Source organism: Sorex fumeus, unplaced genomic scaffold (assembly GCF_029834395.1).
Source record: "Sorex fumeus unplaced genomic scaffold, SorFum_2.1 ptg000008l, whole genome shotgun sequence".
In the NCBI taxonomy this organism is placed as follows: Eukaryota; Metazoa; Chordata; class Mammalia; order Eulipotyphla; family Soricidae; genus Sorex; species Sorex fumeus.
The window spans coordinates 80,476,497-80,498,932 of NW_026606065.1; positions in this window are offsets into that span (position 1 = coordinate 80,476,497).

Below are 22,436 nucleotides of genomic sequence, written 5' to 3' on the forward strand. Positions count from 1 at the left end.
GTATACATACACAATGAAATACTATGCAGCTATAAATACTATGCAGGATAAAATCACATTATCTGCCATTACATGGATGGAACTAGAGAATATCATGCTGAGTGAAATCAGAAGGAAAGGAAAAAATTGATCTCTCTCATACGTGCGATTTAAAAACCAACAATCAAAAAGATTGTGAAGAGAATCATTATACACTGTTGATGAAAATGTAAATTGGCTCAGTCATTATGGAAAACAGTATGGAGATTACTTAAAATAATAAAAATAGAAATTCTACTTGTAAATATTTACCTTAAAATACTAAAAGACACCAAACTGAATGGGAGAAAATATTCGCATTCAACATATCAGATAAATGATTGCTATCCAAGGTATATAAAGTACTCATAAAGCTCAACCAAAAATGAAAAGTGTCCAAGAACCCTATGAAAACATGGGGAGAGGAAAAGAACAGACACTTTTCTGAAAAAGAAAGATGAGTGGTCAATAGGCACACAGAGAAGAAAATATCAGAGGGCTCTAAGATTTGGACCTCAAAAGTGGTTTTAATTATATAACTGCTTAGTCAAAGTCAACAGAAACAAAAACAAACAAGTGAGACTATGTCAAATTAAAGAGTTTATGGATAGTGAAATAAAATCCCGAAACCAAAACCAAAATCTAAAAGATACCCAACTGAGTGGGATGAAATATTTGCACTCAACACATTAAAGGGTTAATATGCAAGATATATGAAGTACTCATGGAAATCATTATCAACAATAACACTGATGGTGGTATTGATGTTATAACATTGTTTGCCCAAAACTCAACTATGAATTTTTGTAAATCGTAGTGTTTTAATGAAAACTTAATATATAAAGAGGAATTCTCTCCTGTTCTTCTTCCATGCACCTCTCATCCTGTCAATGTCCCTTTCTGAATAATAGGAATTATCAGGCTATTTTCTCAGGTTAAAATATAGAAAACTATTGCTTCATAGAGGCTTATGCATTTTCTCTCCCATACAGAATGGAGCACTTTACTCAATAGAGTCTAATTTTCATTTGCTCACAGATATTCTAACTAGAACCCTTCCATACTCTGTGTGTGTGTGTGTGCGTGTTGTGTGTGTGGGGGGGGGGGGTGAGGAGAGGCCAGCAGTGGCCAGAGGAACTGTAAATGCATTCAGTAACTGACCTGAACCACGTTTAGTAGAGATAGGATTTCTTCAGAGAGGTGGAGCCCCTACCTAGCCTTTTCCCTCAGAAGCCAGTATTCAGTACAGTTTTCTGAGTCTGAACTAATATATCTTTAGACCAAACCTTATTTTTTTCTGCTATAAAATATTAACCTCTTGATCTTCAGTAGCACTGCGGCGCTGTCCTCCAGTTGTTTGTCAATTTGCTCGAGTAGGCCCAGTAACGGATCCATTGTGAGACTCCTTGTTGCTGTGTTTGGCATGTTGAGTGCATCATGGGTAGCTTGCCAGGCTTCACTGTGCAAGCAAGATGCTCTCAATAGCTTTCCGGGCTCTCCGGGAGGAGCAGAGGAATTGAGCCCAGGTGAGCGCCCTACCCACTGTGCTATTGCTCCAGCCTAGAAAATTTTATTATAGGTCTTTATTTTGTAAATAAGAAGACCCTTCTAGGTTCTTGGGAAGTTTTCACTTACTAGGAAATATTTGAAATACTTTTTTTCTCAGATCATTGCCTCAAATGAAGATAGACTATTTAATATTCTGTCAGCAACAAAATACCCATATACTTGACATTTGTACAGAAATCTTTTCTTTGGAAGAGAGCAACAACTTATTGAAGGAATTCTAGCAATGTTTTAAGTATCTTGTTAGAGTGCTGCCTTCTTTGCAAGGTGAATCTGTTATTTGTGGATCAAAATAATATAGTTGTGGTTATAATAGTATCTAAACTTAAAATTATCTTCTTTATCTTTATTCTATGAGGTCAAGGAATTGTGTTTCAATTTTAGAGTCTACTATTCAAATAAAATTATATTGAGTAAACAAAAAAATAGGCACACAGAAAAGTGCTCTTCACTTATTATCAGGGAAATCCAAATCAAGACAACAATGAAATATCATCTCATACCAGTGAGAATGGCACATATCAAAACAAAATAAACAAAACCTGAACAAGCTGTGTTGGTGGATGTGGTGAAAAAGGAAGTCTCACCTGTTGCTCATTCAACCCCTACAGAAAACAGTACAGAGATTTCTCAAAAAAGTAAGAACTGAACCACCCACGAGAGGCTCTCCGGCATGGCCATGGCCCCAGAGGCACACAAACCAATCTCATAATTATCCGTCTTTTGGCAGAAATCCCTCGAGACTTAATTAGTAAAATATCAGAAATCTAAAATCGCGGCTGTGGCCACACAACATCAACATAAGCAACAATAGAAAGCAAATTATTTCACAATGCCTTTTCACCAGTTCTGATTGTTGGGAGAAAATTCAAATGATGATGGTGCATCTTTTGTCGAAATAATTAATGTAATCAAAGTAGAGAGAGAGTTAAGTAGAAATCATCTGCCTCACAGGCATCGGGATGGGTGGTAAGGGAGGTATATTGGAGTTCTTGGTGGTCAAAAAATGTGCACTGGTGACGGGATGGGTGTTTGATCATTGTATGACCGAGACTTAAACCTGAAAGCTTTGTAACTTTTTTCTTTTCTCACGGTGATTCAAGAAATACAGTTTAAAAAAAAGTAAGAACTGAGTTTCTATACAGCCCAGCAAACCAATTCTGGTTATCTACCCACAAAAAAAAAAATTCATTCAAAAGGGCATATGCACGTCATTATTCATTGTAGCACAATAGCTAACCTATGGAATCAACCTAAGTGTCCAATGACAGATGAGTGGATAATAAAGGTATGGTATGTATGTGGTTATGTATATATCACCACCGGGTTACTTGGGACTCGGAGCAGGTGTTTGACCTGGCACAGACCCTCTGCAATAGGGTCCTGCTCTGCCAGCTACTCACTCCATCAACCTCGAGGAGATCAACCTGAGGCCGCAGATGTCCCAGGTGCTGCCCAGAGACACAGGCAGGTACATGTTTGTCAATGTGCAGATCGTTACAACGTGCCAGTTGACCAAAAACTTTCATTCAGTAGACTGGGAATACCTGTAAAGGTGATTAGAGGCTGCCCTGAAAACCTCCATCTGTCTCAGGGAGCCCAGCAAGCTACCGAGAGTATTCCACCCACACAGTTTTTGTGTGTTATTTACTCATCTTTTGATGGCCACTTGAGTTGTTTCTAGATCTTGGTGATTATGAATAATACTGCACTAAACATGGGGTGCATATATCTTTCTTTCTATCTTTACATTTTTTAAAAAATACCATGATTTACAAAGTTATTCATTATACCATTGTTTCATATATATATATATATATATATATATATATATCACTGTCACTGTCCTCCCGTTGTTCATCGATTTGCTTGAGCAGACCCAGTAACGTCTCCATTTTGAGACTTGTTGTTACTGTGTTTGGCATATTACATACATCACGAGGAGCTTGCCAGGCTTTGCCGTGCAGTCGAGATACTCTTGGTAGCTAGCCGGGCTCTCCGAGAGGGGCGGAGGAATCGAACCCGGTTCAGCCGGGCTGGCTGCGTGGAAGGCAAATGCCCTACAGCTGTGCTATCGCTCCAGTCTACATATATAGAATATATATATACATATAGAATATATATACATATATGTATATATACATATATATAAGGCTGGAGTGATAGCACAGCGGGTAGGGTGTTCGCCTTACAAGCGGCCAACATGGCCGACCCGAGTTGGATTCCTCCGCCCCTCTCGGAGAGCCCGGCAAGCTACCGAGAGTATTCGATATGCCAGACACAGTAACAACAAAGTCTCCAATGGAGACGTTACTGGGCCCGCTCGAGCAAATCGACGATCAACGGGAGGGCCTTTACTTTACTTTACATATATATAAATATATGGGTGGAGCAATAGCACAGCGGTAGGGCATTTGCCTTGCACGCAGCCAACATGGCCGACTCGAGTTCGATTTTCTGCCCCTCTCAGAGAGCCCAGCAAGCTACCGAGAGTATCTCGCCCGCACACCAGAACCTGGCAAGCTACCCGTGACGTATTCGATATGCCAAACACAGTAACATCAAAGTCTCACAATGGAGACGTTACTGGGCCTGCTCGAGAAAAATCGATGAACAACGGGAGGACAGTGTGTTTGTTATACATATATATATATATATATATATATATATATATATATATATATTCTAGAGTGATAGCACAGTGGGTAAGGCATTTGCCTTGCAGGCGACCAACCCAGGTTCAATTCCTCTGCTCCTCTTGGAGAGCTCGGCAAGCTACCAAGAGTATCTCGCCCGCATGGCAAAGCCTGGCAAGCTTCCCATGATGTATTCAATATGCCAAAAACAGTAACAAGTCTCACAATTTGTTGTGAGACGTTATTGGTGCCCGCTTGAGCAAATTGATGAACAATGGGAGGACAGTGCTACAGTGCTATACACACACACACACACACACACACACACACACACACACCACATTTCTACACTACCCATGGCCCTTCCCCTGTTATTTCTTGTCTGCCTCTTCTCCCTTGGTTTCTTTAGAATTAAGGGTTATGTAGGCATTCCTCCTTTAATACTTTGCATTCTCTCATCCTGTTCTTCTGTATACCACAGATGAGTGAGATTGTGTTATGTTTGCCCTTCTTCTGACTTCACTTAATATCCTCCAGTTTATATAGATTGCAATGAATTATATGATTTCAGTGTTATGCAGTTGCATAGTACTTCATGTCCATAACAATGATATCATACATATGTATATATGTATATATATATATATATATATATATATATATATATATATATCACTGTATCACCGTCATCCTGTTGTTCATTGATTTGCTTGAGCAGGTGCTAGTAACATCTCCATTCGTTCCTGTCACGTAGTAGCCTGATGGCATACTGGGGACTCTTTTAGGACCTGGGGAATGAGGACCATCATTGTTACTGTTTTTGACATATCGAGTACACCACGGGTAGGCTTCCAGGCACACAAATCAACAGGGAAATGCAAATAAAAACAATGATAAGATATTTCATACCAGTGAGACTGGTACACATCACAAAAGATAAAAACAACCAGTATTGGCATGGATGTGTGAAGAAGGGGACTGTCATTCATTGCAAGTGGGAAAATCAACTGGCCAACTCTTTGCAAAACAATATAGACACTTTCTCAAAAATTAGGACTTAAGCTCCCATATGACCCAGCAATTCCACTTCTTGGCATGTACCCCAAGGGTCCAAAAATTCTATTATGAAAAAAAATCAACTGCATTCCTGTATTCATTGCAGCGCTATTAAAAAATAACCCAAATATGGAAACAACCCAAGTGTCGAAAAGCAGATGTCTTTATTTAAAAAAAAAATATGGTACACATATTCAGTGGAATCCTATTCAGGTCCAAGAAAAGATGAAACCATGAAATTTGCTGCTATGTGATGAATATGGAAAGTACCAGGCTGAATGAAGTTAGCCAGGAGGATAGGGACAGATACAGACTGATTTGCCTCATATGAAGGATATAAAAAAGACATAGTAAAAAAAACTGAAAATGCCCAAAAGCGATATAAATTGAGAACTGGTATTCATTAGGAAGTTTACCACCAGGGGTGGACTGAGGAGAAAATAGGATGGCAAGGGGAGGATGCTGGAACAGTGGTGGGGAGAAGCAGCCACTCTGGTGGAAGATGTAGTGCTGGAGTGTTTTAAGTATGAAACCCTACCAGTATATTACTGTAAATCATGGTTCCTAAAATTAAATTTCAAAAAGAAAAAAGGTGAGTAAATCAAAGGTTCTGAGTACTTTATTTAAATAAATGAAAATAAAAAGAGAAAAAAAAAAGATGGCTGAGTAAAGAAAGTGTGGTATAAATCCACAATTAAAAAAAAAAAAACCTTTCCTGGGGGTATGGTGCCGCCAGCAGGTCAACCTATACCTGTGAGGTGAGTGCACCAGCAGCCTGATGGCGCATTCAGACTTCCAGATACCCCAAAATTGCTGCTGTGCCTTTGGCCAGGCCCCAAAAACTTGGGGCAAAGTTTACCAAGAAAGCAAACGGCCAAAAGTTAGGTATGTGGGAAATACACCCACAAACCACCTTTGGTTCAGCTATATAATTGGAGACATGGCCTCTCTGGTTCCTGATTGAACTGCTTAATGACCATGATCCCAGAGACTCAGAAACAAATCTCGAAACCCAGCGGCTTTTGACAGAAATGCGTCCAGTCCCTGCAGTAGGTTACCAGTGCTGGGCCAACCCAGGTGGGAATAGGTTTCATGTCTTGGCCTGTTCCCCCTGGCAGCCCGGTGGCCACCATTCTCCAGAGGTTACTGGACAGTCAGGTTTGGGCCCGCAGTGATGAGACGCGGGGCCTCACAGGATGGGGGTGGAGCCGGTCCTTCCCTCCCCACCCCAATGAGACCCCAAGTCATCGCCCATGAATAGTCTCTCTGGTTCCTGATCAAGCTGCTTAACGGCCATAGTCCCAAGGACTCAGAAACAAATCTTGAAACCCAGTGGCTTTTGGCAGAAATGCATCCGGACCCCATGGTAGGTTACTGTCGCCGGGCCACCCCAGGGGGGAAAGGATGTTGTCACTCTGCCTGCTCCCCTTTGGTGGCTTGGTGGCCGCCATCCTCCAGAGGCCATTGGACAGTCAGGTTTGGGCCCGCAGTGATGAGACATTTTGGGCCTCACGATATGGGGGTGGAGCCGGTCCTGTCCTCCCTGTTCCAACGAGACCTCAAGTCATCGCCCACGAATGGCTTTTCTGGCTTCTGACCAAGCTGCTTAACGGCCATGATCCCAGAGACTCACTCAGAAACAAATCTTGAAACCCAGTGGCTTTTGGCAGAAATGCATCCGGACCCCACGGTAGGTTACTGTCGCCACGCCACCCCAGGGGGGAAAGGATGTTGTCACTCTGCCTGCTCCCCCTTGGCGGCTTGGTGGCCGCCATCCTCCAGAGGCCATTGGACAGTCAGGCTTGGGCTGGCAGTGACAAAACTTGTTGGGCCTCACGGGATGAGGGTGGAGCTGGTCCTCTCCTCCCCACCCCAATGAGACCCTAAGTCATCGCCGACGAACGGCCTTTCTGGCTCCTGATCAAGCTGCTTAACGGCCATGATCCCAGAGACTCAGGAGCAAATCTTGGAACCCAGCAAGTTTGGGCAGAAATCCCTCCAGATTTTGGGGGATATAAAGTAACAAAGTATGAGATTAATACCCAAGAATAGCTGAGATCAGCACCAGGAGGATTACTCCATAACTTAGAGGCCAGCCGGGTATCCTAGAGGAAAGGGCTATTCAGATAGAGAAGGGAGCACCAAATAAAGGATGTTTGGAGGATCCTCCCAGGAGGGGAGATGCATGTCGAAAGTAGACTATGGACTGAACATGTTTGCCACTCAATGCCTCTTTTGCAGACCACAACACCCAAAAGGAGAGAGAGAACACAGGGGATTGCCCTGCCACAGAGACGGGGGGATGGGGGGATGGGGGTGGGAGGGATATTATCCATGGTGGTGGAAAATGGGCACTGGTGGAGGGATGGGTATCTGATCATTGTATAATTGAAACCAAAGCACAAAAAATTGTAAATCTACAACTTTAAAAAAAAATAAAATAAAATAAAGGGGAAAAAAAAAAAAAAAAGAAATCCCTCCAGATTTAAGTGTTAAAATTTCGGAATTTCAAAATCGCATGGCCACTACTGCATCCACACGACATCATATATTATTCATAACCAGCACTCAAAAACAAATTGTCTACTGTTGCCTTTTCAGCAGATCTAAGTGTTGGGGTAAAATCTCAAATAATAATAGTGGGTCTGGAAAAGGAGAGAGAGAACAAAAGGGAATGCCCTGCCACAGTGACAGGGGGGAATGGGGGGATGTGGGGGGAGGGATATTATCCTGGTGGTGGAAAATGGGCACTGGTAGAGGGATGGGTATTTGATCATGGTATGACCGAAATCCAAGCACAAAAATTTGTAAATCTACAACTGTACCTCATGGTGTTTCACCAATAAAAAATTTTAAAAAAATAATAGTGGGTCTGGTGTCAAAATATTGAATGTGATCAAAGTAGAGAGAGAGTAATGTGGAAATCATCTGCCCCACAGGTAGGAGGAGGGTGTGGGATGAGGGTATGCTGGGGTTGTTGGGGGTGGAGAATGGGCACTGGTGAAGGTACGGGTGTTTCATTGTATGACCAAGACTTAGACCCGAAAGCTTTGTAACTGCTCTCACAGTGATCCAATAAATAAAATTATAAAAATGAAAAAAAAGTAAGGTGGAGTTCATGCATAATTCAATCAGCTAATCAGTGACTGAATAAATAGCAGTACTCCTACATTAAAAAAAAACTTTCCAAAAAATCCTGCCATTTGGATTCAGCAATATGGATAAATCTTGAGATTATTACACTTAGTGAAATAAGCCAGTGAAATACCAGAATGTTATTTTTCTCACAGTACGTAGGGAAAAAATGGATAAACTAAATAAAAAAATGTTTAAATTAAAAAAACAATTAGTGATTACCATAAGGGAAAGGAAATAAAGTGGGTAACTTAGATAAAAAGAAAAAACCAAGGGTCAGGTGGAGGATGAGAGGGTTGGGGTCCCGGGGTAGTGAGATTAGAGATGAGAACACTGTATTCCTAAAAGCCTATTGTAAATAACCTTATAAATTGCATTACCTAATTTTTTTTACGTTTTTAAGGGGAAATGTATGGTAAAAATAGAGTTAGACTTTAGTGGTGAACTCAATTTTATATAAACACAAAATTTGTATTTTTAATGATGTAACTTTTGGGCAATGTATTTCTTCCTAGTTGGGAGTGCAAGGTAAAAGCCATCCTGTTGCAAATGAAGAAATTTATATAATGTTATGCTTTAAGGTTACTCAATTTAAGAAAAGAAGTACTAAGCTTAGTACCTGATTCATAAAGTTATAGTTTAAAGTTGTGTTAGTTTACAGCACCAGCAAAAAAGGCAGCAGATAAGGAAGAGAATTCTAGGGATAGACTTAGTTGAGGGTAAGAAGTATTTTCTTTCCCTTGAAGTTTCTAACTTAACGAGCAAATTCATTTTATAAAATCGTGTTAACTTTGATAAAAATGGCCAGAATTACACCAATAAAATAAATTCATTCCATTCTGAAGAATCAGAGGAATTGCAACTAAAGAAATGCAGGCTATCTCAAAGCACAGGCAAATGCCAAGAACAAAGGAGGAGAGCTTGTATCAGAAAGGAAAGGAAGTAGCTGGCAGGGACTGTTCCCCTACTCCAAGAAAAAAAAATCACTGGAAAAAAAGAGGGTTCAGAATACTGATTGTTTGTTGTTGTTGTTTATCAACTAAATTCTGCTACTTTGATTGAACTATTTCTGAGTAAGAAAACCTTCCTTTGGATAGTATATTCCTTCCTAGTTGGGAGTGCAAATGAAGACAAGTTCAAGCAAAGACTGCATGTACTAGTGTGTGAGAGCTCCCTCTACAGGTTTTTTTTTTAATTATTTCAACTAAGGCACAATTGACAATACTGTTTGTGGTAGGGTTTCATGCATTCATCTCCCTAACTTAAGCTGGGGTCTTCTTCATTAATTACCACCATTGTGAAGGAAATGAGAAGACAGACATCAACTAAACAGGATTTTTACACAAGCTTTGCAGTTTCTACTCAGTCCTTGACCAGTAAGTTTTCAAAGTTCTTTAGTGAGTCAAACAAAATGAACCTTCTTTAGAGCAAAAGAGACAGTACAAGGGTAAAAGTTCTTGTCTTGCATGTAGCCAACCCCAGTCAGATCTCTGTTGATACTTCATCTGGTCCTAGAAGTTGTGCCAGGAAGTGATCCCTGAGAACAGAGCCAAGAGTAAGTCCCAAGCATCAATGGGTATGGTCCACAGACAAACAAGAATAATAAAAAGAATCTGTGTAGTCAACCATGCCCACTTACTTTAATAAAAAATTAATTTCTTCCCACTTTCATGTATAAAAAATGAAGTCATTTCAACTTTCACTTCTTATTTGGAGCAATGAAGCAATAAATTTCTCTATTATCCAACAGCATTATTGGAAAACTGCTACCAGGAAAAAATTCTCATCTCAAGTATAGAGAATTAATAAATATAACTTATGCCTACACCCTCTCTACCTCTTTAAGTGTATAACTTGAATAAATTATATCTTGGGAAAACTTGTTCTCCTAGTAACAGTTTTACTAGCTGTTATCTTTTGAAGAAGTCAGAATGTTATACTGTGTTAGCCAGCCTCCAATTAGGAGACAGCAACTACAAGGTAATTTTATCAAGGAAATCTAGTTAGAAATACTTATTAACTCTAACAAGACTGGCTAGTGTTTTCATCTGCTTGAGCTCCTATAACAAATTACCACAGACTAGGAGACTTAAAGAACAAATGTTTACTTCACACTGTTCTGAGGCTGGAGGTCCATGTTGAAAGAGCCAGCCACTTCAGTGCTCAGTGAAAATCCACTCCCTGGTTTGCAGATGGCTGTGTTCACACTGGATTCACAAATGGCAGAGTAGAGAGATGACACAAGCACTCTCCCATCTCTTCTTATCATCCTACTCATGAGTGCTCCACCTCTGTGACCTGATGACCTCACAAAGACACCATTTCCAAATACCAGCATACAGGGGATTTGAACATCAGTTTATAACTATGAAAGGACGCCAACACTCAGCTCACAGCAGCAAGTAAGAAGTGTAGCACTCGGAAGCATACAGGAGACACATCTGGGAAGCACATCCTTGACACCAGAACTGAGGGAGAACAACCAAGGAAGAGATGGTCTCTCCAGCCCGGCAAGCTATCGACAGTATCTCGCCCACATGGCAAAGCCTGGTAAGCTCCCCATGGCATATTTGATATGCCAAAAACAGTAACAACAAGTCTCACAATTTGTTGTGAGGCATTACTAGTTCCCGCTCAAGCAAATCAATGAACAACAGGAGAAGAGTGGACAGTGCAGTGCTAATTATTGTCATGTAATATAAGGTTTTCTCTTTTTTTGTCCCTGTTTTCTCAAAGTTTGTATCCACACTGAAGGCCTCTTCAATGTTATATTTAAGCCTGAGGCACTAACATGTCCTGGAATCCACTGTGCTCCTGAACACAGTTGGCTGACAGGCACACTTCACTGTAACATAACCAAACCCAGTGGGGCCCCTCTTTTTAGAGGAATTCTCTAAATAGAGGGACCCCTCTATTTGGGGGCCTCTCCTCCATGTTTGATGTCTTTCTAGGGTGCATACAGCCTCCTGGATGGTCTTTCTTCATGTCCCCTGTAACCAAGGTGCCCACTGCAGGCATTGTAGCTGCTATTTCCCCCACACCAATACTGGTTTTCCTCTCCCCAAATAGTTCCTGACATCTCCACTTTATTGTCGCCTCATGTCTTTGTTCTCCTTGATCCTGCACATTGACAGCCTTCCTGTTCCTTTGCTGTTGTTTCAATGGAGTGTCCCAGGGCAGGACAAATAAACACGTGTAGTTAATCTGCCATGTTAAAACCGGATGCCCTAATGTGATATTGTGATATAATGAGGAATATGTATATCTGGCCTTTGTTCCTGGTTCTTGGCACAGAGATTCCAAAGCCCTTGCAATTTCCTGAGAGCGGCGAGAGGGAGTGTCCTTTGTGATCATATTTAATCTTAAGTCTCCGGTTCCTGATACAAAAGCTCCCAAAGAGCCTTAGAATCTCCGGGATGATGAGCGACTCTTTGTATAATAAGATGACCGGTAGCTGAGGGTCCCACATAAATTTAGGAGGAAGGCCAGGCATCAGAAAGGCCAACATGTGGTCAGAGAGTGGAAACTTTTGGCTTCATCCCAGTTCCCAATGGAGAGAGGAGAGGGACTCGAGTCTAAGCTGGTCCCCAAGAGCTGATGATGATCTCACTGGGCAGCCCAGAGGGAACCCCCTTAAACACCTGTATGGGGGTTCAGAAAGCTTCCAGGCTGGTGAGTCCCTCGAAGCTCTGAGAGGGGGTCGGGAGGCTGGGGACTCTGCACACCCCCCCTTCCTTGCCTTCTGTATCACTAACATTTGATTGCCCAGCACCTTATCTTTTATGACCAACCAGAGAAACAAGTAAAGAGTTGTAAAGAAGTAAAGAAGCTGGAAAGAATATTCACCCAATACCCATCCGATAAGGGGTTGATATCAAGGATATACAAGGCACTGGTTGAACTCTACAAGAAGAAAACATCCAACCCCATCAGAAAATGGGGTGATGAAATGAACAGAAACTTTCTCAAAGAAATCCGAATGGTTAAAAGGCACATGAGAAAATGCTCCACATCACTAATCATCAGGGAAATGCAGATCAAAACAACAATGAGATATCATCTCACACCACAGAGACTGACACAAATCCAAAAGAACAAAAGCAACCGGTGTTAGCGTGGATGTGGGGAGAAAGGGACTCTCCTTCACTGTTGGTGGGAATGCTGACTGGTTCAGCCCTTTTGAAAAACAGTATGGACGATTCTCAAAAAAATTAGAAATTGAGCTCCTATTTGACCCAGCAATATCACTCCTGGGAATATATCCTGGAGAGGCAAAAAATAAAGTATAGTAGAAATGACATCTGCACTTGTATGTTCATTGCTGCACTGTTTACAATGCCAAAATCTGGAAAAAAAAAAAAACCCATGTGCCCAAGAACAGATGACTGGTTAAAGAAACTTTGATACCTCTACACAATGGAATACTATGCAGATGTTAGAAAAGATGAAGTCATAAAATTTGCATATAAGTGGATTAACATGGAAAATATCATGTTAAGTGAAATGAGTCGGAAAGAGAGGGACAGGCATAGAATAACTCATCTGTGGACTATAGAATAACAAAATGGGAGACTAACACGCAAGAGTAGTAGAGATAAAGACCAGGAGGTTTGCTCCACGGCTTGGAAGCTGGCCTCACTTGCTGGGGGAAAGGGCAACTCAGAGAGAGAAGGGAACACCAAGTAAAGGATGTTGGGAGGACCCATTTGGGTTGAAAGATGCGTGCTGGAAGTAGACTATAGACTGCTCAATATCTCGACTGCAAACCACAACACCCAAAAGGAGAGAGAACAAAAGGGAATGCCCTGCCGCTGAGGCAGGGTGGGGTGGTGATGGATGGGGTGGGGGTGGTGGGAGGGATGCTGGGAACATTGGTGGCAGAGAATGGGCACTGGTGGAGGGATGGGTAAATGATCATTGTATAACTGTAATGAAAACACGAAAGTTCGTAAGTTTGTAACTGTACCTCATGGTGGTTCACTAATAAAAAAATTTAAAAATAAAAAATAAATAAATAAAAAAAAGAGACGATCTCTCCAGGGTTGAAATCCAGCCTTCTTTGGAGAGGTCCCACCAGACAGTGGGGGCAGATCGCAAAGATCATTAGGTATATAAGACCTATATATAAGACCCCAGTGTCTCAGAGGAAGCTGTCCACAAAACTCAGCCTCACCTTGGACCTCACAGGCAAGCAGTACAAGGATGGTAGAAAAGCCTGTCACTGAACAGATAGCTCTATGGCAGCACTCAGCTGTAGAACCTTCCATAGGGGGCCTGATCGATGCTGATAGGTACCTGTTTTGAGAAAAGCTGCTGAAAAAAAGTCATTTAGTATAACTTCCAGAGACATGAACAAACACATAACTGAGAAGTATAAGAAATCCCTGGGGTGGAACCCAGAGTTAGGGAAAGAATGGTGAACCATCCTTACATGTAACAAACATGCAGGGTCGGACATGTCTTTCATGTACATCCTAGAAAGGAGACATGATTGCAGGACCACTCTGACATGAGTCACAGGTATGCATTTGGGTGCAAATCGTAAATAATCGTGATGAAATTACATTCTGAAAAATAGTCCATCCACTGTACTAGGAACCTTTCAATTTCTCAGTGGCCACATGTGAACTCGAGATACCTACTGCCAGCCTGTTACCTGAATCTCTCTGCCTGTGACCCCACCCATCCGCTCTGGCAGCTTTGACTCCTAGGCAGGGTTGCTGGTTTCTCATAATTTTTTATGGTGCATGAAAAAGACCCAGAACGTCCTAAAAGGCATAGTGAGAGGAGCCAGGGGTTCTAGAGCAGCCTGTTTTATTTCCTTTAGATGTTGTGGATAATTCAGTAAAATGGTGGCATCATTATACCTACATTTCCCAAACCGAAGTCTGACAACACATAAGTATGCCACAGGACAAGTATTTAAGATTTAAGATCTGAAAGTATTGGGTTTAAAACAAACTAAACTGGATTCTTTATGGATATGAGGCAACATCATAGCACAGCAGTAGGGCGTTCGCCTTACAAGCAGCCAAGGTGGCCGACCCAAGTTCGATTCCTCCACCCCTCTCGGAGAGCCCGGCAAGCTATTGAGAGGATCTTGCCCGCAGGGCAGAGCCTGGCAAGCTCCCCGTGATGTATTCCATATGCCAGACACAGTAACAACAAAGTCTCCAATGGAGACGTTACTGGGCCCGCTCGAGCAAATCGACGATCAATGGGAGGGCCTTTACCTTTATCAAATAGCCACTGTCTGTATATCCCTGAGAATTTTCTTCAAAATCTAGAATACCTGTAATGAGAGGACAAGAAATCACTTCTTGAATTACTCAAATGTGACTGACAGACTCAGTTTTTAAAAAATCCAATTTCTTAGACCCACTTCAATCCCCCTCACCTGGATGAAATAATTCGGAGTTACACTGTCTCAGTTCTAGTCGCCCACAGGAATAGTACCAAACAAACTTCATCAACCACCTTCCGATCCTAATAGAACTTTCCCTACATCTCTTTGGCTGTTTTTCCCAGATACATTTTTATCCTAAAGTCTTTTTTCAAGGAAAGCCTGAACTGTGACAGACTATAAGACTACTTACCTTTTATTACATTTTATCAATCTTCAAGAGAGAAAAAGCATATACAACAGTCCCCAAATTTGTGGACAACTGAGTGCACCTTTTTATGGCTTTCTTGTCACATCTCCCTGAATAGCTTCTCATAAAACCCAGCTGGGGAAATGCTGGTTTAAATCATAAGGAATAGGCTCAAAGCTCATAACCCTCTTAAGGAATCTAATAACCACTGTAAATTTGATCATGAAGACATAACCCAAGGGGCTGCTAGCCTATACATCAGAAATTCTCTGAAATCAAAATGGGAACAAAATACAACTTTTTTCCTCCTTATGCAAAGCCATAAAGCTTTCACTCTAAAAATTCAGTGACACCTTGATTAATAATGACATGAATTCTTACAAGTGGCCATCAGTTTTCCAACCACCATCTATTGAATAGGTTTTCCTTGCTCTATCTCACAATCTTTGCCTCTGTCAAAGATCAGTTGTCCATATACTTGAGGATTTGTTTCTGGGTTCGCAATTCCATTCCACTGGTCTGAGAGTCTGTCTGTATTCCAATATCACACTGCCTTGATTACTAGATCTTTATAGTATAATTTAAACTTGGAGAAAAAAGCCCCACCTCCATTCTTTTTTCCTACGATTTATTTGGCTATGCCCAAGTGTCCAAGTACAGATGATTGTACAAAGAAACTAGTGTATACATACACACAATAATGGAACAGTACTTGGCTATAAGAGAAAACAGAACCATGCAGTTTTCCATCATATGGATGAGAACTGGAGAGTATCATGCAGAATGAAGCTAGCCAGAAGAAGAGGGACAGATAGAGAATGATCTCACTTATAAGTGGGATATAAAGAAATATCAGGAAATAATAAATATCCAAAGACAACAGATGAGAACTGTTCTATGGAACTGAGCCTATGACGGAAGGATGAAGGTTGGGAAAAGGATCAAAAAGTCTTGAAACAGTGAGTGTTGGGGGTAGGGCCACTGTGATGAGAAAGGAACCCTTATCCACTGTTGGTGAGAATGTTGCTCATAGCACAGCCTCTATGGAAAGTAATATAAAAAAAACTCTCAAAAAACAGGACTAAAACTCTCATATCTTCCATATATTCCAGAGACTCTACTTCCTAGTATCTACCCCCAAAGCACAAAAACATTAATTTGAAAGTATGTATATATACACCTATATTCATGACAGCACTTACTACAAAACCCAAGATATGGGAACAACCCAAATTCCCAACTACAGATAACTGGACCAAGAGGATATCATGCTAAGTTAAGTCATTCAGGAAGATAGGAATAGATACAGAATTATCTCTCTCATACACTGGACTTAAAGATATACAGCAATGGGGAAAGGAGAGATAGTAAAGCAGGTAACATGCTTGCCTTGCATGCAGTTAACCTGGGTTCAATCCCCATTGTCTCATATGGTTTCTCAAGCGCCCCCTGGAATAATTCCTGCATGCAGAGCCAGAAGTAACCTCTAAGTATCGCCACATATGACCAAAAAAAAAAAAAAACACTCCACTCTCCCCTAAAAAAGATACACAGCAACATATCAAAAAAGAGTTAAAGGCAACACAATGGACAAACTGATTTACACAACTGAATTGTTTGGGGAGGCAAAAAAAGGAAGGACATTATGTGCATAGGGAGCCATCATTGGCAATACTGTAAACCATAGTGCTCAATCAATAAAATTAAAAATAATTATCCTGCCAATTTTTTTTAATCAAGAATGACATCAAGATGCCAAGAGAAGTCCAGAGAGCTGTCTTACACACAGCAGTTTGATTCCCAGCATTTCAAGCCCTGCTAAGAGTGATCATGGCCCAGAGCCAAGAGTAAGTCCTAAGCATCACCAAATATAGCCAAAAACCAAAATAACATAATAATAGTAATAACGAAAAGCACATATGGGATACATGTGCTCTTCGTATTTCTATTAGTCTTATCTTTACATTCTTAAGGTCTGAGAGAAATAAAGTATGAGGCTTAAAGAGAAATCTTAATGTCTGCAAGAAATAAACTGAAGATTAGATACAGCAATTACTGCCATATATGACTGGCAGATTATATGGCAATTATGAAAACTTTCTTCACTTCCTACCTTGAGAGTGAAAAGCTGAATATGAAAATAGAATCTAACAAAGGTTAAGCACACTCCTGATAACCACTATCAATACAGAAACATAGTGTAGCATAGTGTAACCCTTGAAGTCAAATAGACAGGCGCTGAACAGTAGCCCTACTGAATGAATCAAGCCTCACCGCATCTGTCCACACTTTAGGTTCCTCATGTATAAAATGAAGACAGAGTACCTGCCCTTAAGGATGGCTGTAAGCAATAAGGCTAATGCATATTAAGTATCTGGCATATTGCCTCAGTGAGTAGTAATTATTCTATTAGTCCATAATGATCTATTAAAGCATTTATTATAACTTAATTATACTGTTGGCACATCTGTTGCAACCAGTCAGAGAAAAACAATGAAATCCCCGAGAATAGTGCCCTTAACCAGAGGCATCAAAGCATCCAAACATGGGAATGGATTCTCATAATGCTTAACTAATCATTCACAAATCCAAGTCCCAGGATCTGTGTTGCGTTGCTAAGAGCTGGGTTGCCACCACTGCTCCAATTCTGGAATAAAAAAAAATCCAGTCACTAGCACACATTTAAAAGAACAAAAGCAACCAGTGCTGGGGTGGATATGGGGGAAAAGGGACACTCTTTCACTTTTGGTGGGAATGCTGACTGGTCTAGCCTTTCTAGAAAACAATATAGACAGTCCTTCAAAAACTAGAAATTGATCTTCCATATGACCCTGTAATACCACTTCTGGGAATATATCCCGAGGGTTCAAAAAAGTACAGTAGAAATGACATATGTCCCTATATGTTAATTGCAGCACTGTTCACAATAGCCAGAATCTGGAAACAACCCGAGAGCCTGAGAACAGATAACTGGTTAAAGAAGCTTTGGTACATCTACACAATGGAATACTATGCAACTGTTAGGAGAGATGAAGTCATGAAATTTGCTTATAAGTAGATAGACATGGAAAGTATCATGCTAAGTGAAATGATCCAGAAATAGAGGGAGAGACATAGAATGGCTGCACTCATTTGTGGAATATAAGATAACGTAATATGACACCGATACCCAAGAACAGTAGACACAAGGGCACAAAGGCTTCCCACAGTTGGAAGCCTGTCTCATGAGCTGGGGGAGAAGGCAGCTGGAATAAAAAGGGATCACTAAGACAATGATGGTTGGAGGAATCGTTCGGGATTGGAGATGTGTGCTGAAAATAGATAAAGGACCAAACATGATGGCCTCTCCGTATCTGTATTGCAAACCATAATGCCCAAAAGGAGAGAGAGAATAAGCTGGAAATTGTTTGTCATGGAGGCAAGGGGAGTGTTGGAGAGAGGGGAAATACTGGAGACATTGGTGGAGAATGTGCACTGGTGGAGGGATGGGTGTTAAAGCTAAAAAATGAAAAAAAAAATCCAGTCACAGCAGTGCCTCTGTCCCTAGGCCTAACCATTTGTAAAATGGAAAGTCAGACAAGATAATGGAATGGATGCAGTTTGGGAGTACTAAAGTCAACCCCTGCCTTTCTAGTTCCCCACCCATCGAGGGTATTCCAGTCTTTGAAAAGGGGGTGAGCACAAGCTCCAGTTCATTTGCTTCTGTGTGAAGATAAACACTTCCTGCCCTATGACTCAGTCTCCAATATACTGCAGTGTCCCCTGACACTTTTCTGCTACGGAGAATTATGACATGTTTTCACTCTGTTTGCAGCATGTACATTATGGGTGCTACCTATGCACTAAAATGTAGAGGTCCCTTTCTATGATATGATTTCACATACTTTATGAAATGTCATCTTACTGAACTACCTTAGGAACCTATCATTAATAAATTTCTCTGGAATGGAGGGTATGTTATGGAAGAAAAATATGGTCATAGTTCTAGTATCAAAGCAGACATTATACAGATGTCGTCTTTCCTGGATATTGCCTAACCTAGATTCACATCAGTAAAATGTGTCATAATCATTAAACTTAACACACACACACAGGAAATCCTAGAAAAATATAGATGGGTAGAAAATAAAATGTAACAAGTTAAACAGGTATGAGTTACATGGGTCTTTTAAGTTGGGTACTGATTCTAGATACCATGAAGACTGGTATGTGTGTGTGTTGGGGGGGGTGAGAATAAAGAAAAAGAGTGTGGGGGGGTGGGAGTAGTGAAGGAAAGGTGAGAGAGAATAATTACTGGAAAACTTTGTACTGATTCCAAGAATCATCCAACCTCTCACCCTGCAGAAATCTAATTAAGGTATAGGGCAGACTGAATTAATGCCCTAATATCCAACAAGCCAACTTTGAGATTCATCCCTAAGGATTCCTAGGCTTCTACAGGGCACAAATTATAATTTCTTTTATTTTGCCCAGGCTGCAATACCTCTCACATAAAATAAAAGTATTTGCTGAAGTACTAATGAAATCTGGCCAGTAAAAAAGCATTTTCTGTTTTCTCCAAATTTAGTTTTCCACAAACTTAGTAGTATCTCAGGACAGTAAGGTCACCGGTCATCATCTGAGACACAGATGCATTCATAAACATGCTATCCCATGATTTAAATTTCATACTAATTTATAAAATCCACATAACTCAACATTTAAGTATATAAATTCCAGGGTTTTATATTATTTGATCTCAGAAGTATATATTCTTCCCAAAATTATACTAAGTAGCTTCTAATTTTTGTAAAGAAAACAGACTCTTCCTAAGGAAAAAAAGCAAACTAAATTTTGAGACAAAGAAAGAAGCATTGAGATATATAATTGAGAAAGCATAAAAACTCCATTACTCACTTGTTTCCTGTAAACAGATCCTCTGAAGAAGGACAAGAGTGTACACTTGGCTGAAGAACCTGCTTCCTTTCTTCATGAAGTGAATAAAATAATGCCAAAAAAATGACAACCACTATCAAGCTAGGAGATTCTACCTGAAAAGAAAATTTAAATATTGCTATGGCATGCTGAAGTAGAATTCAGACTCCTTGTCTTATAATATGGATCATTTTATTAGTATATCTTACAACTGTGAAATATGTCCATGTGCACAGGTGAGGTAGAAATTTCCAGTTATAAAATATGTAAGTACCAAAGATCAAATGTATATCATGGGGTACATGGGCAATATAGTGAAAATTCAAAAATTTATTTTAAATAGATGAAAAATAGACTTCCTATGTAATTGTTTCACAAATGTCAAATCATTAAACCTGAAACAGGCATGAAGCTGTCATCAGTTATACTTTGACTGAAAGCACACAGAGCATCAAGGGATGCACTCTTGGACCTTATCTCTCACTTTTCATTAAGATCGCCTCTCTTCACATCTGCCAGCAGGAAGGCAGATGCAGCAGTTACTCGAACTTCATTTTACCTTCCTGTCCTGAGGTCCCTCAAGAAGCTGCAATGATTTGCAGGTAGCAAAGTGAATACAACATATGTGTCTTATGGTCAGCCTCAGAAAAAGTCACAGTATAATTGCAAACTGAGTAGCACAAGAAGACTCCAGTCCATATCTGAGTTGTTAGAGATCCAGTCTCAAAAGACCTTAAGTGGGTAAGAAGCTGAGTCAACAGCTGGCCTCTTCCCTACCCTTATCATTCTATCCATATTTAAACTTCAAATGAAATGTTGGCATTCATGAGACACATGAAAAAAGGGACTTAAAGGGTGCAACAACAGCTCTGAGTATCTCTGTAAAACACTAGTCCCCCCCAAAAAAAATGTTCAAATGCCCACAGACTAACAAACGAAGGGAAACATGCTCACTCTGTACTTCCTAAGACACTCACAGACACAGACTTCATCATACACTCTGAGCAGAGGTGAAATTAAAACATGGTATTCACTCTAAGACCGGGTTGGGGGGGTGGGGGAAGCAACTTCACAGCTGGGCCACTAGGGCTCTCAGCTCATCATCACAGGACCCTGAACTCAGACAAGACCATGTCTGTACGTGCGCCATCCTGAATTTCTTTGGGTTATTTTTTTACAAGGACTACTTTATTTTCCCTTTATCCCTCCCCTCTCCCCCTCCGACTACCCCTCCCCCGACCCTTCCCTCCCCTCTTCCTCCTCTCTCTCTCTCTCTCTCTCTCTCTCTCTCTCTCTCTCTCTCTCTCTCTCTCTCCTCTCCCTCTCCCTCTCTCACCCCCCCCCAAGGACCAAACCTGGGGCTTTCAAATGCACAGTTGCTTATGCTCCATCCCAAGACAGCTCTCATTTTCCTTTTGTATCAAGCCTACCTAATTCTTCAGTCAATCCTGGCTCAAGATTTTTGTTTGTTATTGGCAATTCCTCTAAATAACCAAGAAATGCCCTATAGAAGGGAGGAGTACAAGAGGTGCTGACTTAAAAGAACTGAAAATTTTTGATGCTAAATCTCTGTCATTACCAGTTCACAAAATTTTCCTTCCAAATTCTATCAATTTTTGACATCACTTTTTTAAAAAAATAAAAACCTAAAATGTGTTTTTTATGGGGGGGGTGGTAAAGAGAGAAAAAATATTTTTAAGAAGTTATTCTAGGGACTAGAGCAATAATACAGAGTAGGGCACTTGCCTTGTACAGGGCTGACCCAGGTTCCATCCTTGGCAACACATATGGCCCCCCAAGTCTCACCAGGGCCGATCCCTCAGCACAAAGCCAGGAGCAAGCCCTGAGTACCAGCATGTGAGGTTCAAAAACAAATTTAACAATTAAAAACAGCTCTATAGTTATGCCAGAACACCACTCAATTAAACCAAGAGTTCTTCCCAAGGAATCAGATTAATACATTGGAGATATAAAGTCGCATTATATCTATCCATCTGAGCCACAACAAAACTAAAAGCAGGAGATCCAAAGTACAACCGCCAAACTTAAAAATGTGCCTCTCAAAGAGGAAGGTTGGGGGTAAGAGGGAACCCGGGAAATTGGTATAGTATTGGTGTTGGAAACTTTTATACTTGAAACTCAGCTATGAATAGCACTGTAAGTCACAGGGCCCTAATTTAAAAAAATTAATAGTTATATAAATATGACAGATATCAGTCATTTAGACCAACATTTCTCAACCAGGGGTCCCAGTATAGTCCAAGGGGGCTTAAGTGAAAAACCACATAAATGGGGGGCCACATAATGAGACTAGAGGGCCAAACAGTAGGATATAGTGAGCAGGAGGTAAGCTGAGGGGGCACGAGAAGGAAGGAATAAAGGCCAGCAGAGGGCATGGTCTTAAAGAAGGTTGAGAAACACTGACTTAGACCAGTGGCCCACAGACCAGTGTAGAGAGGTTGAAAACAAATGGTTATAACCACCTTGGTTATAACTCAGTCTGTGGATCAGTATTCAG